This window comes from Sciurus carolinensis, chromosome 8, assembly GCF_902686445.1.
Source record: "Sciurus carolinensis chromosome 8, mSciCar1.2, whole genome shotgun sequence".
NCBI lineage: Eukaryota > Metazoa > Chordata > Mammalia > Rodentia > Sciuridae > Sciurus > Sciurus carolinensis.
This window is the reverse complement of record NC_062220.1, coordinates 102,324,596-102,343,960: the sequence shown is the minus strand read 5'-3', so window position 1 is coordinate 102,343,960 and position 19,365 is coordinate 102,324,596. Positions and strand designations below refer to the sequence as shown.

The following is a 19,365-nucleotide window of genomic DNA, read 5'->3' as shown; positions in this document are numbered from 1 at the left end:
AGATGTGAGCATGCGCCCTGAAGGTTCTATGGGAGGATCCTTCTTGTTTTTCAGCTCCTGGTGACCCCGAACTTTCCTTGGCTCTGGCTGTATCACTCTGTTCTGCCTTCATTGTCACATGACCTTTTCTGTGTATCTCTTTTAAGAATGTCTGTCACTAGAGATAGGGCCCATTAAATTACAAGGACAACATCATCTGAAGATCCTTAACATAGTTACCTCTGCAAAGTCCCTTTTCCCAAATTAGTCCACATTCACAGGTTCTGGGGATTAGGACATGGACATATTTTTTTGTGGGGTACCACTCAACTCACTATAATCATGGAGTAGCCTTACCTGATTTTGAAGTTTATATATGGAATCACATAGTATGGACTCTTTCTTTTCTGTCCTCTTCTGTTTTCATGCTTATAATACTCATTTATAAACAAAATCAATAGTTCTTTTTCATATAATATTTATTTCTGTGCCAATAATTTAACTCATTCTACCATTGATGGATTCTTGTTTTTTTCTGTTCAAAATTCAAAGATCACATGTTGCATTTGTGTCTCTAAGACTCTTAATCTAGAATAATTATCATTTTTTCTGATATTCCTGACCTTGGCTTTTTATGAAGTTGAGACCAGTCTCAGTCTGTCTCGTTGCTCCCTATGATTAAATTCAAATGAGACATTTTTGTCTAGCCCTGCATCTTGTTGCACTGGAGGCCTCTGAGGGTGGAGAACCCACTCTTGCAACTCTAGGTGGGTGCCCTTGGAAGGGTTGGTTGGTTGCTTTTTAGGAAAGGCAGCTTTTTCTTTATCATTAATAAATTAAGTTGCAGGGAATTTGAAGCTACTACAGCTTTTTGTATCCGTTGATGATACTGCCCAGTATCAGTTGTGCTATTGGTGGTTGCAAAGTGATAATTTAAGAGATTCCATAGGCTGGGCATGGAGGTGTGTGCCTGTATTTCCAGCAACTTGGGAGGTTGATGTAGGAGGGTTGAGGCCCTAAGCAACTTAGTAAGACCATCTCAAAATAAGAAGTAAAATGACTGGGGATGTGGCTCAGTGGTTAAATGCCCCTGGGTTCAATCCCTGGTAAAAAAAGAAAAAAAATTCCATTATTCCTTCTACCTGTATTTGCTGGCATTCCTTCCTCCCTTATTATTTTTTGAGGAATACTATGGACTTAAGGATTTTCATTCATGTTTCTGCTGTTATTACTTTCTTTGATTTTCAGTTTGTTCCTGGTTTGGCCAGTGGGAACTCCTCAGTCTGGCTCGTTTGTCTGTCTGGTGTGTCTGTGTTGTTCTTTGAGCATTCCTTGCTCTGGCACAGAGTGTACTAGGGTCACCTGTGTGTCCTCTACTTCAGCTGTAGGACCAGCTATTTTCCCCAAGAAGCTCTAGCTCTGTTCTGGTGGGATAGTATTTAACATATGGACAGGTGGTGTGCTCACAGCTGAGAATAATTACTTCTAGATCCTTCCAGTGGACAAAGCTAAGAATCATATTTTTGAATCACAAGTTCCTGTTGACACTTCCAGTTCAAATCCACAGCATTACTCTTCTCTGTTCTGAATTTGTGCTTCCCTTCTCTCACAGTAAGAGCCCCAGTTTCCATGGTCAGTGTTCTGTTTCTTCTATTTTATAGAACATGCAAAGTAGTTTATTTCTACTGTTGATGGCACCCTTGTCAGGAAAAGGTAAGGATTTCTATGTAGTCACTCTTGTCATTAGAACATATCCCACCTAGAAGTTACTTGAATTCTTTTTCTGGCAGTTATATTATCAGTGTAATATAGTTAGGTTCATTTCTATTTGCATCCAAGTTTTTGGTTTTTTAAAAATTGACTTTTTGATTTTGTAAATAATTTTCAGAGTTCACAAGTCAAAGCTTTATGAAAAGATGTCCTGAGAGCAAATTCATGCCTGTTACTCTGCTTCAAGACCCTCAACCCTACCAGGAACAATTTTCAGTAGTTCTGGTATATTTCTCTTGTTTTTCTGTCAAAAGTAAATAATGCTACATCACATGTATGTGTGTTTTTTCTCATTTCCTCTTCTTTGTTATACAAAAGATAGTGTATTCTGTATACTCTTACATTTTGATTTTTCAACTGACAATATGCCCTTATAGTTCATTGAGATCTGCACTGTTTGTGACTGCAGCATCAGCCTCCAGTGTATGGCTTTGTATCGCTTATTGATCAGCCAACCTTTTGTGGAGGAGCGTTTGCACAGTGTCTTTTATTTTGCTGGTACATATTTCACAGTGATAACCTTGTGCTCTATGTTGTTTTAATTTTGAGAGGGGTATATCTTCAGGATAAATTCCCAGAAGCAGATTCATGTGGAAAATGGCTGTTTAGTTTTATTAGATAATGCCAGCCAAAGCTCCCTTGAATTGTGTGTTAAGATGCCCATGCCCATAGTCTTGAGTGTACTCTTTTTTTTTTGTTTTTTGTTTTTTTTTTTTTTTTTTGGTATTTTAGAACTTTTTATCTGTAATATATATTATTAATGTTTTCTGTCCGTTTAATCTTTTTTTTTTTTTTTTAAAGGGATCAAACCCAGGACCTTGGGCATGCTGTTTATTTTCTTTCTTTCTTTGTTTTTTTTTTTTTTGCTTCTGATTTTTTTTGCCAAGTAGTGTTTTTTTTTTCATATTGAAAATGTTTGTATAAAAATCTTTAATCTTTTTTCCTTTTGTGGTGTCTGGAATTTTGAATCAGAGAGATATTCCTTTCCTGAGGTTTTTGAAGGAGTTCACCCTTTTTTCTTATAGTGCTTGTATTTTTTTTCTGTAGTTCTGTGAAAAAACCTTTGTGTGTTTTCAATTTTTATATTTATATCTCTGATCCATTTGGAGTTAACCCACGTTGTGAAATATAGATCCAATTTTATCCTTTCCAAATGGCTGTTCAGTTGTCCTAACAACATTTATTGTAAAATGCAGGGACTGTGTCTAAAAGAAGACTCTTAGGCAGTGCCCCAGAGAGAGAGAGAGCTGTTGACTGAGACTGAACTACCCGAAGATGGGGATCTGGCTCAGGTGTGCTTTTTGGATCTTGTGATGCTGTGAGGGTATGAAGTCCACTGAGTTTCCTAGAAGTTCACAGAGTAGGCGGTGGAACCTATAGTGGCACTCCTGCTGCTGAAGACTCTCATTCCTTCTTATTGCTCTATGCAGTAATTCCTTAGAACCAGAGGCCATGGAAAATAGTCAGCAGGCCACTGTTTATAGAGTGCCTGCTCCTAAAAAAGTGTCTGTGTCAAGGCTGGGGAGAGCCCTGTGTGCTTAAGGATAATCAGACTTGCTATGTCAATTTCCTCATCTAGAAAATGACTAAATTGTTTTAGATTATTTCTAAGGTCCCTTGAACCATTAAGTTCTATAATTCTATGAAAACAGTATTTGTACTGAACATTTACACTTCGTCCAGTGGTGGAGTTCCTGGCATTTGAGGTTTCACCAGTCTCTTGTTTCTGCCCCATATCTATTCCTCAGGGCTGTGTCAGCACTGTGGCCCCTACCTTGATCAGGAACTCAGGCTGTGCCTGCACTGCCTTGAGCATTGGCAGAGCCTGTGGGTGCCTGTCCTGTTTTCTTGATGGATGCAGTGGAATCCAGGTGACTTTTTCTTTAGTGAGAAGCCATATTGCCATACTGGGTATTCTCCCTGTCCTTGGGTCTTGTTTTACTTTTCAGGCCTCTAACAGAGAATTGTCTCCAGAGAATTGATTCTACTGAAGAGCTCCAAGTTTGTTTTTTATTTAATGTTTTTATTAGTTGTTGATGTGCCTTTATTTGTTTGTATGTGTGGCTGAGAATCAAACCCAGTGCCTCACACATGCTAGGCAAGAGCTCTACCACTGAGCCATAATCCCAACCCTCAGCTCCAAGTTTTTGTTTATTTGAAATGTAAAAACTATGTTTCATCCTAAACTCCACTATCTTGACTCTCCCCAGACCAGTTCTCCATTTTTTAAAATTTTTTTGCGCTGGGGATTGAACCCAGAGGCGCTTTACCACTGAGCTACATCCTCAGCACTTTTTATTTTGAGACAGGGTCTCACTAAGTTGCTTAGGGCCTTGCTGAATTACTAAGACTGGCTTCAAACTTGTGATCCTTCTGCCCCTGCCTCCTGAGTTGCTAAGATTACAGGTGTGTGCCACCATGCTTGGCAGTGCTCAATTTTTATAACAGATATTTTATAGCACCCTTCCTTTCTTTCCTGAAATGAAAATAGATGACATAACTTTATAGTACAGGTAATATACATGTACACACACATACTTAAAAAAATCAAGGGATTTATAACCACTTTTACATTATATAAATGCTAACTTCCTTAACAAGGTAATTGCTGATACTGTACAGATGTGAGTAAAGGCTACATGTGAAGCCTGGAAGTATTTTGATCAGCAACTCAAAACATAGGCAGTGCTTCATTGGTGATGAATTTTTCAAAAAGGTGACTAAATTTTAGTGAAGGCCAGAATCAGACAAATTTGCACAAATAATTTTTTTTTTAATGTAAAATCGAGGTAATTTCCAGGTTCTAATGGATTACGAATAGGTTTCCACCTCCTTGAATGTCTGAAAGTATACCTTAAGGTAGAGTAGGGCAAAGGACAGTTCTTTACAGGCTTGAGGCAAGCTTCTGTCCAGTGATGTGGATGAGGGCACCCATTGCTGCCTTGCATGTCCCTGCTCTCCTGGAGGCACCCAACATTGCCTCACAGTTTTCTGTTTTTGTTCACATTTGAAAAGTTGGAATAATCTGCTTTATAGTTTTTTTATTCCACGAGAAGTTAAGCTAACATATTGACCAACGTTTTCTTATTTAGGAATTTTTCTGGAGACATGGTTATTAGGGGATTTTGGAGTATGAGCTGTATGTGTTCATTTGTTCTGGTTAATTATATAGCAAAAATGCTAATTTCATGCATGATGGTTACATTTGTTCAGGAACTGTAACTGGAGCCCTGTAAATTGGTGTTTTGTATGAAGTTTTATAGCAGTTCATGAAATGTTGTTTGTAAGCAAAATATAACTTGCTTCTCGATAGTTACCTTAAATATCCTCAAGAATAGAGAGGTAGAACACATTTTCCTTGCACTCTCTGTGTGTATGAGAGGTATGTGTGTGTGTACTTGTCCCTGACAATTCCTCTCTCAGAGTAGTGAAACATCTGAGTTTGAATATAGGCCTACATGTGTTATGTTTGTATTATACTATAGAACATCTCCTTGGGGAGACCACCTGTGTTCAGGGACCATCTGCTTACATAGCTGAATTGTCTGAGCCCTGATTTTGTTTACTGTAGAGTTGGGCACTTGGATGCTGTCCTGTCACCACCTATCCATCCCAACTGTGGATAGCTCTCACATGGCCCTAAGTCAGGGCCTGGCTCCTGCACTTCCCTCTCTCTTTCTGTTTCTGCTCCTTCTCAGCCACTGTCGCTGAGGCATGGCCATACTGCATGTCACCTTGCTGATGAAGGACTCCTTTATCTCTGCCTTTAGTGCCTTTTCAAAGGCTCCTTGACTTTCAGCAGTAGGGGTCAGGTTGCTATGTTTTGTCTGTAGCCATCTCATCCAGCACTGGGAACTTTTCAGTGCTTTCTACAACTATGTTGTTAGCATGCCTCCAGCATCAGGAAGCTCAGGGTGATTTGAAATGACCTCTTAACTTTTGCAGATCACACTAATTTTTAGAGAAGATTTCTCTTATATGTGATTTACCCTTCCATCCTTTGTGTTTGTTGAGTACCTTCTGTGATGTGTCAGGTCCTGTTCTAGGAGTTGCACACAAACAGTAGGACATGCTTATGGGGCTCACAGTTTGGGGGGGGTTGGGCAGACAGCTGTAGTCTAGTGTGATGAATGCAGAGGAGGAGGTCATACCCAGTCCCTAGAATCTCAGAAATGTTTCCTAGACTGGGGGTATCTTTGCTGTCTTTGTGAATTTCAGGTCTTGGGGAACCAGGAGAAGAGAGCCTGCGAGATACATGCCAAGGATTTTCTTAGAGGGGTAGAATCTGGAAGGAGAGTTTGAGATGAGCCTAATTGGGTCCATTCTGGTTCTTGGGTCTGTTGTCTAGGGGCCACCTGAAATGTGTGGTAGTAGAAAATAATTATGATGGATATCAAATAAGTTTTTAAAGACACTGAAAGATATTTCAATGGAGGAAACCTGAAATCTCTTAATGCAAATTTTGCAAAAAGCATAGTAGCCAAGAACATGACTAGTGTAGTCATTATGATAGAGTTAATTCACATGGAGGCATATTTCATGGTATTTGTGAAATTCAGGGCAGACTGGAGTTTAATCCTGAATCCCTGACTTAAGTTTTTGTGCCCTCACTCCCAGGTTAAAGCATTCAGTCCTTTTCACCTTTATTTTCACATTTTATTCATTTCCTTTTTTTGGTGGAGTGTGATACCTGGTTCAGTTTTCTCCTGGGGAAATAGGGGCATAGATAGTTTTAGAGTCCCAGGTAGCTGAAAAACCCAGATGTACTCAGTGGTAAAAGATTTTTTTTTAAATTAGAGCATTATAATTATACATAGTATTTGAGTTCATTTTGACAAAAAAACACATGCAAGGAGTTTGATTTCAAGCCCCATCCCTGCTTTCCATCCTTCCCCCTTCCTCTATTGATCTTCCTTTCACTCCTGTATTTATTGCTTTTGATTGGCATTTTCTACATATACATACAGGTGAAATTCTTTTTGGTACATTTGCATATGTATGTAACTTGATATTGTTAAATTCATAACATGTGAAAGATGTTTTTAAATTGTCTAATGTAACTTTGGTGATGGTAAGAATTCTGTATGCTGATACTTTTGATAAAGGGCTTGTGGTAAAGTGAGACATCCTATTTGCAGAGTCCTGTGACAGCTGCCTGTGTTTTGCTAATACTGTGGAACATGTTCATGATTGGTGAAGCAAGTTCTGTTTGCCTTCTGCCCTTTCCTTTCCTGGGAGAGCTCAGGTCTAGGTCATAATGGGTAATAAGTATGCTTTTATTTTTTTATTTTTGGTGCTACTGGGGATTGAACCCAGGGCATGCTACACATACCAGGCATGTACTTTACCACTGAGCCACATCTCTAACCTTGTTTTTAAATTTTAAACAGTTATGATGATACTTTGTAGTTTAATTTGCATTCTTTTCTTTATGGGAAAGATTATATTTTCTTTTTTTAAAAAATATATATTTTTAGTTGTCAGTGGACCTTGATTTTATTTATTTGTATGCGATTCTGAGACTCAAACCCAGTACCTCACACATGCCAGGCAAATGCTCTACCACTGAGCCGCAACCCCCCCACAGGAAAGATTATATTTTCTTTATGATGATATACTATTGGTATTTCCTGTTTTGTTATTTCATTGATGAGTGTATGGATATTGCTTTTCTGTAGAATTTTACAAATAAAGTGTTCCATGTTTTCTCATTCACTGCTTTCCTTCTAGTTGATTTGCCTGTCTTGTCTTCAGTGATTTCATTTATGTTAGATTTTAGAAAATTTTCTTCCTTGAATGTTGAAGGGTAAATGTACCATTCCATTGTCTGCAAAAAGACTCAAGACTTCTTTAATATTGCTTGATTTATTTAAAGTGAATTTCACTGGAACTTGATCAAATACTTTATTATACCTGTTGAGGATATACTACATATTAACTTGAAGAATATAAGCAATTTTATTCATTAAATATTCCTTGTAAGAAGTTCTATCATTTCATTCTTTTTTCTTCCATTAAATTCATTTACCAAAACTTACCCTAGAGAATCGTATGCAAATCTCATGTGTCCTGAGTTCCATTAGTAGATGGTTAATGTCGATGTTGCTTTTGGGAATGATGTGTTTCCCAGTATTTGTTATAGCTGGATGACAGGGAAGCAGTTATTTAATTAATTAGAAGATTAGGTTTTAGATAATTTGAAAAATAGAGAAAATTATTCAAGTTTGATCACTCTTAGTATCTTGTTTAATTTTCCCTGATTTAAAAAAAATTACATTTGCTATTAGATAATTTTAATATTAGAAAGTACATGGTCACCGTTACAAGTGAATAACACATATGTAATAATAAACATTTGATCTGTCCCTTCTAATTGTGCAGCCAATGACAGTACACCATGGGTGTGTTCCTGGTCTCCTTCAGGCTTACAGGCATGCACACACTCATATTCACACATGCCTCACTACACGTGGATGCATGCACACAGTTTTAAAAATTTAGATGTGATTTGCGTATCTTAAAGTTTATCCTTTATCATGTTCAATTGAGCATTTTTAAGTATGTTTACAGAGTGTGCAACTATCACTGTTATCCAATTCCAGACCATTTTTATTACCCCAGAAAAACTTCCCACACATTGATATTCACTCCCCATTTCCTGCCAAACCTCTCAACCCCTACACAATTACCAGTCTATTTGCCTTTGTAGGTTTGCCAATTCTGAGTTTCATATAAATGGAATAATATGTGGCCTTTTGTGTCTGACTTCTTTCACTTAATGGGATATTTTTATCCATGTTGTAGTACATACCTGTGCTTTGTTCCTTTTGTTGGTTGAATTATATTCCATTGTATGAATATTCCCAATTTTGTTTATTCATTCATCAGACATTTGGGTTGACTCTTAGGAATAATGGGGTTATAAACATTTGTACATAAGCTTTTATGTAGGCTTATATTTATTTGTCTTGGGTATATTTGTAGTGTAATTGCTGGGCCATTTTGAGAAACTGACAGTCGTGTTTTATGAGATATGCCTCCATATCCTCACCAACACTTGTTATCTATCTTTTTGATTGTAGCTATTCTGGTGAGTATGAACTAGTATCTCATCATGATTTTGATTTGCATTTCCCAGTGGCTAAAAATGTGTATTTTTTATGTGCTTATTGGTCATTTGCTTATCTTCTTTAGAGAAGTACTGATTCAGAACCTTTGTAGATATTCTGTATTCAAGTCTCATAATTCCTGATTTGCAAATATTTTCTCCCATTCTGTTGGTCGTCTTCACTTTCTTGATGGTATCTGTTTAAGTACACAGAAGTTTTTAATTTCGATAAAGTCTAATCTCCCTGTTTTTTCCATTGGTTGCTTGTGCTTTTGATATTGTAGCTAAGAAACAATTGTTTACCCCATAATCACAAAGATTTACTCTTGTATTTTCTTCTGAGAGGTTTATATTTGATCCATTTTGAGTTAATTTTTGGGAGATGTAGGGGTCTAACTTTATTTATTTATTTATTTATTTTTTACATGTAGCTATTCAGTTATCCCAGCACCATTTGTTTAAAAGCTGTTCTTTTGGGGCTTGATTGTGGCTCAGTGGTAGAGCATTTGCCTAGCACGTGGGAAGTCCTTAGTTCGACCCTCAGCATATATTGTGTCCATCTACAACTAATAATAATAATAATAATAGAAGAAAGAATCTGTTAACTGGTTTAAAAAAAAAAAAAAAAAGCTGTTTTCTCCCCATAGAGTTGACTTGCACTTTCTTGAAAATCAATTGACTGGAAATTCAAGGGTTTATTTTTTGGACTCCCAAGCTCTGTTCTGTTGAAATGTATGTCTGTCCCTTTGCCAGTATCATGCTTTTTTATGACTATGTCTTCATTGTTAGTTTTGAAATTAGGGAAGTGTGAGTTCTTTAACTTTGTTCCCCTGTTTCAAGATTGTTATCCTGAGTTCCTTGCTTTTCCATTTGAATTTCAGAATAAACTTGTTGATTTCTGCAGAGAAGTCAGTGGAATTATTGATAGGTATTGCATAGACCAATTTTGGGAGTATGGTTGTCCCTTTGTATCCATTGAAGATTGGTTCCAGTACTCTTCCAGATACCAGTGCTGAGGAAACTGAAGTCCTTATGTAAAATGGGGCAGTACTTGCGTATCAACTACACACATCTTCCCATATACTTTAATCATCTCTAGATTACTTACAATATACCTAATACAATGTAAATACTATGTAAATAATTGTTATGCTGTTTTGTTTAGAGAAAAATAGCAAGCAAAAGGTCTGCACATGTTCAGTACAGACACTTTTTTTTCCAGATTATTTTCTGTCTGGTTGGTTGAATCTGTGGATGCAGAACCCACAGATACATCAGGCCAACTGTACTGCCATCGAAACAATATTTAAATCCTTCCAATACGTGAACTTGGAATGTCTTTCAGTTTTACTTAGATGTTTTAAAATACTTTCAACAATGTTTTTTTTTAGAATACTACGCTTTGCAGTTTTTATTAAACTTATTACTAAGTATTTTATTCTTTTTGATGCTATTGTAAATGGAATTTTCTTAATTTACAGATGTTCCATTGCTAGAATTTTCTTAATTTACAGATTTCCATTTATTTTTGTATATTGATTTTATAACATGCATCTTTGCTGAATTCATTTATGCAAAGTTTTTGTGGATTCCTTATGATTTTCTGTATACATGACATCCACAAATAGTGATGCTTTTACTTTTTCCTTTTTAGTCTGGATACCTTTTATTATTTATTTTTCCCTAATTGCCCTGGCAATGTTGAGTAGAAGTGGTAAGTGCAGGCATCCTTTTCTTTTTCCTGGGTTTTCAGGGAGGAAACTTTCAGTTTCTCACCATTGAGCGTGAGGTGAACTGTGGTCTTTATTTTTTGTTTACATTCATGATTTGGTTGAGAACTTCCTCTAGGAGACTCCTAAGAAAGCAACTGTGAGAAAGAAAGTTTTTGAGACCTCATTAAAATCACTCATCTGCCTGATTTTCCTGGAATTGAGAACTTCTTGGGACTTGAGAGTTTTAATTTTAAATGCCAGTTCCAGGCGATGGTTTGTCTAGGACAGGTGTGGTTCCCAGAATATGGGATTGTCTTAAGTTTGGTTTTTTTGTTGTTGTTGTTGTTGTTTGTTTTTTTGCTAATAACACAGTACCACAAACTAGGAAAGTTATAAAGAAAAGAGGTTTATTCAGGCTTATAGTTCTGGTTCAAGGTCGAGGGACCTCATCTGTTGATGGCTTCTTGTTGGTAAAGTCCTGAGATGGCCCAGGGTATATATCACATGGTGAGAGGGAATGTATGGAGACCTAGCTAAACTGGCTTTTATAGCAGACCCATTCTCAACATAACCTGTTAATCCATTAGTCCATGAATCACATGAATGGAGTAGTCATTCATATGGATAGAACCCTGATCACCTCTTAAAGGCCCCACCTTGTCCCACCTCTTAATATTTCATAATGGGGAATAAATTTCAATGTGAGTTTTGGAAGGGACAAACAATATTCAAACCATAACTGGGGCTGATGATACTGAAACCAGGAAAGTTCCAGGCAAACCAGGGTGAACTGATCACCCTGACACATGCCTGAAAGTGTTTTTGGTGTACCAGGATACATCACTGATAATTGAATGTTAAGTTGAAAATTTTTCCTGCATACCTCCATTTTCTTCTAGGTTACCACATGACTCTTGAGTAGTTGATATATTTCTGATTTTGCTTTGGTATGACATTTACTTTTTCACTCTCTAAAGGCTTCCTGCATTCAGTGTTGTAAAAGTTTGTTATGCTTCATTTGAGTTTGCCTCTAGTTTAATCCTATACATTGGGTGCTTGTTGAGTTTTTAGCTACAGATTCTTGTCATTTATTCTGAATTTATAGATTTCCTTAAATTCTTTGTAGTAATTTTCTTCCCTTTATTTTCTTTGTTTTTCTGTGTAGTTCTTCTGTTATTCTGGAATTAGTTTACTAGTTCTGTTATTCCATTTTTTCCCCTTGTATTCTGTGTCTCCGACTTTTTTGTCTTTTTATCCCCCCCCTGGAAACCCATGCATGATTTCTTCAACCGTGTCCTCCAGTCCTCACATGAAGTTTTGCTTTATTCTTTGCTGTCATTCTTTGTTTCCAGAAGCTTTCCCCCAACCCCCGAAATGATTCTTCTTGTTGTTTACATAATATTCTGTTCTAGTTTCAAGGGTACAGTGTTGTGTTGCTGAGAAGATGGACACACACTCATATACATACTCAACAATACTCTCACAGCTCTCAGTCACCCTCACACAGTGTTCTTGCATATGACCTCTCACGTGAGCTCACACCTGCACTCTCACACATGTGCACACACACACAAATGTATGCTCTTATACGCTTTATTATATACCAGAAGGATTGGGAGGGAAGGAGAGGGGAAAGGCTGGCTACAAGAAGCGTGGTTGGGATTGTTGCTGGAATCCTAGGCCAAGGGCAGGGAACAAACATCAGGTACATACAGTATACCAGTTATGGTCATTTGTCCCAAAAGAGAACCAAATGGCAAGAGTAATGGTGAAATAAGAAAGGAATTTAATATTCAGTATAGTCATACTGGGAAGACAAAGGAGAACCAAACATCCTTAGCCCTGTTTTAGGGGTACTGACTTGAGCTTCAGGTTTAAATAGGGGAGGAATTGGGAAAGAGGGCAAGAGATATGCATAGTTAAAAGGTCTTTATCAAATTGTGGTCAGATTGATGATTAGGTCTGGTGCTTGAAGTCCTGGAGAAGTTATTGCTTGAGGGGACAATTTTGTTCCCACCATGAGATGATTGTTTCTGTTTAGGGGGGCAGCAGCCTTAGCTCTCTGATAGGCTAATTGCTTCCACTGGGTAGGGAGCAGTCCCATTCAGGGGTGATCTGCATATAGGATTTGTTCTTCATAAAATCCAAGGTAACTACAGGAGAGAATGACTTAGAAAAAAGGACAATAGAAAGGCAAGGTGGAGTTCATTCCCTTAGGTTTAGGATAATGACTGGGAACTTACAATTGCTACTCCTGTCCTGTTCCAGGACACTGTAAAATCAGACAATTGACAATTTGTTGATTTTAAATGTCCCTGCAAATTTTGAAAATACCTTAGTTGCTCTTATCATCAGGTGTCTTCAGCCTTAAAGGGGAATGAGAAAGGTTAGGTAAGTTTTAGGGCCAATCAGTCTTGAATTACCAGTTTTTAGACAGACACTCCTTAAATGATTCACATTTCTTTTTGCAGAATTGAGCAGGAATATCACTCAAGAGTTTAAGATAAAAAGGAGATAACACAATGAAAGCAGAGATGTCAAACTTTTATTCTGCTTTTAGTTACCCATTGGACATTGCAGGCCTAAGTGAAAAGTCAGTGGTTTTAACAAAGCAGTCTAAGTCCCTGTTACAGGAAGTGGCTATCTTGGTCTGGATTGGTGAAGAGATGCAAGCTGGGGGATGGACAGTAATGGGAAGGATGACTTGAGGGCTGCAGGAATGCACAGGAAGATAAGCCTGGTCCCTAGTATCCTCACTCTTCATGCAGATAGATGTGTGTTTGAGTTCAGCTAGGAGAAAATAGTTGGAGATGAAAATGGGAGAGACCAATGGATAGTTGACAGTGGGGTCTGAAGTACTGGGAGACAAACAGATTGGAGCTAGATTTGGGAGTTGTCATCTTAAAAGTGGTTGTGGCCATGGCAATGAGATGTCCCTGAAGGGAGTGAGGAGAGCAAAGGTCAGTAATAAGGTGAGAGAGGTCCACAAGGGATGGAAGGTAACTGAGAAGAGTAGATGTAGAGGAGGATAGGATAGATTGAAGGTGAGTCTGGAGGTTTCTGCATCAGAGATTTAAAGGAAAGTCCTGTTAAGGCCTCAATGACCTTAGGCTAAAGAGTTAGAAGGAGAGGGCAGGGGTGGCAGTAGACCTCACTGGAAGAGACTGCTGGCTTTAGTGGTTATTTATTTGCCTTGGGTAGGAAGCAGGTGAACGGAGTCAAATTCATTCGCTCAACAATGATGTGACCAAACCTGAGATGGAGAGTGCATTTTATTCATGTGCTCTTAGCAAATTTTTGGAGGTGGGAGTTTGTTCTCTACATTTAAAGATGTTTGGCAGTCTCAGCCTCTTGGTGTTGGGGTGTTCATACTCCTGCGCACCGCCTTTCCTTTTGCACATGGTCCTGTGGGTGTCAGATGTTGCCTGGGTATGTCCTTGTAGATAGGTGTGCTGCTGTTCAGAGCCACAGAGGCCTTGCCAGTCTTAGCACCATCTTAACCCTTACCATGGTGTTAGATTTATAGTTTCAGGGGCAGTAAATTAAAGTCCAGAAAGAAATTTTTCAAAGTGACTTAGTGAGCTTATCTTCCCAAGGACCACCATGGGGTTCTATAGAGCTTGTTTGTTTATTTTTTTATTTTTTATTTTTGGTGCTGGGATTGAACCCAGGGCCCTGTGCTTGTAAGGCAAGCACTTTACCAACTGAGCTATCTCCCCAGCCCTATTTATTTGTTTTTTAAAATATTTTTTAGATATTGATAGATCTTTTTTTTCATTTATTTATATGTGGTGCTAGGCAAGTGCTCTACCACTGAGCCACAACCTCAGCCCCGTGCTTGTTTAGTTTTAAAATAACTTCTTCCCAGCAGTCTGTACTATTATGCAGAACCTTGCTGTGCCTCTATAATAGTCATTGAGTTCTTGGGCTGGGAAAGGAATGCCACTGCAACTCCACAACTGGTTGTTCCTCAGAGCCGCCTAGAGCAGCAAAAGTAAAGGGAATCAGTGCATGAAGGACTTAGGAGTTCAGTGAGGCTCCATTCATGGCCCAAGTAACATCAACTGTTTGTGTTTGAGTTCTCCCTTCGTTGAGCCACAGGACAGCCAAATGTCTGGTTCTGCTGCCTGGTCAGTCTCTTTGTCTGCCCTTCCTGCTCCTTCTAACTTGCTTGTATGAATCAATCCATTCGTAGCAAAGGAGTGACATTAAAGCCTTGCTTGTGTGCCCTCAAAAACAAGGAGAAGGAAGTTCAGAGGTGGTGTGGCGAGCCTCTTCCTGGCTGCAGACAGCTATTGTGCCTTTGTTGGCTTCCTGGGTTTCATGTCACCCCAGGAGGAAGCTCCTTCAAGCTGTCCTGACATTGTAGGGCTGTCTTTGTTGGCCTGGTAGAGTGCTTTGCCTTTATCATTTCTGCACCCTAGCCTTGACTTTTTACCTTCGTCAGAGAGCCTTTTCTGTCTTTGTCCTTAGGGCCTTCTTACCCCTGTCCTAGGGAGGCTGCCTAAACTCCGGTTCTTAGTTTTGAACCACTGCTCAAAATTTCGTCATCTGCATGGCACAGGGAAGGTATTTTCCTCCTTGTCAGTGATACTTTCTTTCCCCTGGGCCTTTTCTCCTTCTCCATAGATGCTTTTCCTGTATAAATAGATGTCAGGCTGAAATCACAGTGCATACTTTGTATTCTTTCTCTTGGGGTAGCTCTGTCAGCTATAACAGATACTGCTCTGACTTCCTTTCCCCTTTCTGCCCTTCCTCTTTGCCTACCTTCTTTTCAACTTAACCCATTTTATTTTCTTATATACTAAGCTGAATGTCTTTAGAATATAATAATTAGGTAAGTTGTGATATGTGTACATACACATGAAACCATCACCTCAGGAGTCTCCATGTGCTCTGTCTGTGGCTGGCTTCACTCATACCCATCCTTAGGCTACCACTGATCTGCTTTCTCTCACAACAGATTAGTTTATGTATTCTAGAATTGTGTAGATGGAATCATACAGAATGTACCTTTAAAAAATTAGTTTTAAAAAATGGTGGTAAGATATGTAGCACACAAAATATACTGTTTTAGCCAATTTTAAGTGTACCATTCAATGGCATTAAGTACATTAAGATTGTTGTGCAAACTGTCACCAACATCCATCTCCAGAATTCTTTTGTCATCCTAAACTCAAACTATCCCTACTAAACAGCACCTCATTTCCTCACCCAGTTCTAGCAGCCCCCATTTTACTTTCTGTCTGTATGAATTTGACTACTCTTGGTACTCATGTTAAGTGGAATCATACAGTATTTGCCTTTTTATGACTGGCCTTTTTCACCTCCTGTAATATCCTCAAGGTTCATCTATGTGTCAGAATAATATTCCATTGTATGGATAGACTATATTTTATCCACTCATCCATTGGTGGATATTGGGTGCTTCCACTGTTCAGTTACTATGAATAATGCTGCTATGAATTTGAGTATATAAATATCTCTTCAAAGTATATACTTTTCTTGGGTTTGGTTTCTTTCAGGTTAATTATTTTGAGATTCAACCATGTTTTTTTAATATATATATATATATTATGATAAAAACAACCATGTTTATATATATATATATATATATATATATATATGATCTTTTTTTTTCGTCATTGTTCTCTATCTACTTGTCTGTTGGTTGTCACAAACAAAGCTGCGAAGGAACATGGGTGTGCAAGTCTGTGAAGATGGACACTTCATTTCTTTGTGAATAAACTAGGAGGGAGACTCTGCCCAGGGCACGTGCCACCACCTAGCAGCATTTTAGGTCTTTGGTGACTCCTCATCCTAACCAGCATTTGGTGTTTAAATCTTTTTAATTTTAGACAGTCTCATAATTTCACAGTGGTATTTCATTGTGGTTTGAATTTGCATTTCCCTAATAAGCAATGATGGTGCAGTTCTTTATACCTTCTTTGGTGAAATGTCTGTTCAGATCTTTTGTCTATTTTTAAAAATTGGGTTGTTCATTTTCTTTTTAAGTTTTGAGAGTTCTCTGTACATTCTAGATGTGAGTACTTTATTAGATATATAATTTGCAAATATTTCCTCCCAGCCTTTGGATTGTTTTTTCAGTCTCTTAACATTGTCTCATTTTTTTTCTTCTTTTTTTTGGTGGTGTTAGGAATCAAACCCAGGGACTTGTGCACGTTAAACACATGCTCTACCACTAAGCTACACCCCCACCCCCAAATTGCCTTTTGAAGAACAAAAGTCTTTTGATGACATTCAGAATATCAGTTTGTTCTTTTATGGATCACATTTTTTGGTGTGGTATTTAGGAAATATTTGCCTAACACAAAGTCACAAATATTTCCTCCCATGTTTTCTGTGGGAAGTTTTATAGTTTCAGATTTTGAATTATTTTTAGTGTATGGTGCATGGTGTCCATCTCTGAAGTCCATTTCTGTATATGAATGTCCATTTGGGCCCGTGTCATTTATTGAAAGGACTGTCCTTTCTTCCCTGAACTTCACTGATGCCAGGATTGAACAGAGGACCACCACTGAGCGCTTCAGTCCTTAATCACTGAATTTTTTTTTTTTTTTTTTTTTTTGGTGCTACTGGGGATTGAACCCAAGGGTGCTCTATCACTGAGCTATATCCCCAACCCTTTTTAAAAATTTTTTGTTTTGAGACAGGCTCTTGCTAAGTTGCTGAGGCTGGCCTTCAACTTGTGATCCTCCTGTCTCAGCCTCTCAAGTTGCTTAGATTACAGGCTAATGCCACCTTGACTGACTTCACAGAACTTTTAAATGCTTTTCCCCACTTTTTCCTTTTGTCTTCTGCATTTTTTATTGCTAATCCTCCCTTGTCCCACACCTTCTTCTGGTCCTGTTACCCTCAAGCAAGTTATTCCCTTTTACTTTACCCTGTGTCTGCCTTCTTTGTCCTTGGTTCAGCCTCATCCTTGTCTTTTAACAAACTCTTAGCAGCAGTTTGATTTCTGTCTTTTTAAGTTAAAATGGTGGCTCTCACAAGTTGTGGACTGTTTCCTTGGGGCAAGAGTGAGTGAACTTTAAGTTTCTTGATCTCCTCCACATTTGATGCTGTTGATTGCTCTTCTTTGAAATAAGTGCATTTGGTTTCTGTGCTTTTCTGGTTATCTTCCTCCCAGTGATTAGTCTTTCAGCCTCTTAGGCTTGTCTTCCTTCCACCCCTTGAACGTGGGTGTTCTGGAGATTATGTCTATAATCAGCCCTTGTCTTTCTTCTTGCTGCAGTCTCCTCCCTAGGAGAACTTACCCACTCCCAGAGCATGAAACCACACATCTGTGGCTCATTCTGTGTTCCCTGTGTTTGGCCCTACAGCTTGATTGTCTACATATCCAGCAGATCTACAGGATCTTTTCTGTGAAGGATCCTACCATTCTCCCCATTGCCCAAACTCAGCACTGAGTTATGACTTCACTGTGATTTTTCTTGGTATTCTGAATAAAGTGAGCATGACCTTGGGGAGAAAGACCTACAGATTATTTTTCTCTATATATATTATTTTGGAGTAAGGATGGGAGAGTGGAGGTGGTAAGAAGTCTATGTCTAGCTTCCTGTCTGAGCTAGAGCAGAGCCTTGGGGGTGGGTCTTTCCGGCTTGGCTGAGGGGGGAATTAAGGAATCTGTGTTAGTCAGCTTAGACTAGATTTTACTGTGGAGACAGTTCCATATCATTGGAGTCTAATTTCTCTCTGATGTTAATGTCCACTGTGGTTCAACTGTAGTTCTGGAATCAAAGAAGCCAAGATGCTTCTCAGTGCCAGCAACATTGGGAAGTAGAATCATCACCTGTGAAATAAGCATAAGGTAGAATTACATCACACCCACTTTGTCTCAAGTGCCTCTGGCAAATCTTCTGGGACTCTGAAGAGTCTTTGGTCAGGTCATCAGTCACTCTCGGGGCAGGCAGGGTCATCTGTCCTGGGGAGTGCTCGTGGGAGTACTGATAGAACGGCAGCTCATGGCTCCCAGAGGCTTTGCTGCTGTTCATGTTCATGTGTGCTGTAGACTAGGAATTAACATTATCTTCTGCTTGTTAGAGTTCCTAAAATTGGGAAGGACTGGCAGGAGTACAATGAGGAAAAGGAGTGAAACCTATTAAGACCAAGGATAGTAGAGGTTGGAGGCCATGTGAACATATCATAGGATGACCACAGTGTGGCAGGGAGTGTTAAGAATCTGACCCTATCTTCAGGCCCTGAGTCTGCTAGGTGCAGGCAGGGACCTGGTAGACTCTTTACATCTTGGAGAGTGGGGGTGAGGCCAGGATTTAGTTCAGTCACACAGAGCTCATGACCTCTGACTGTTTATTTAACCTCCAGGTACCTGTTTTATGGAGATGACACTCCCCTACAGTTGTGTTGAATCTTACATGTAGTCCTGTGTGCTGAGGCAAAGATACCCCTTGCTGGTGGCCTGTCCTTCTCCATCCCCTTGCATTGGTGTGAACTTGACATCACCTAGGATCTAAATCTGCTATAACAGTATCTGAGACTGGATAATTTATACATAACAAATTATTTTCTCAGTTTTGGAGACTGAACGTCCAAGATCAGGGTGCCAGCAAGTTCAGGTTTTGATGAGGGCTTCTCTCTGCCTTCAGGATAACTCCTTGTTGCTTTATTGTCTGGAGGGGAGGAAAACTGAGTCCTTGCAAAGGATGGAAAGACAAGAGGGCCAAATGCTGGGAGGTGCCTTTTCTATAAGGTCCTTATTCCCATTCATGAAGGAGAAGCCATGATGGCCTAATCACCTGTCACATTGTTTCAACA

The 19,365-nt window shown here is 38.8% G+C and overlaps 1 protein-coding gene across 3 annotated transcripts in view; it reads left to right on the top strand.

The window, feature by feature from the left end:
- Positions 1 to 19,365, top strand: part of Nudcd3 (NudC domain containing 3) — a 103,408-nt gene that overhangs the window by 24,795 nt on the left and 59,248 nt on the right. The gene's annotated exons all lie outside the window — the stretch shown is intronic.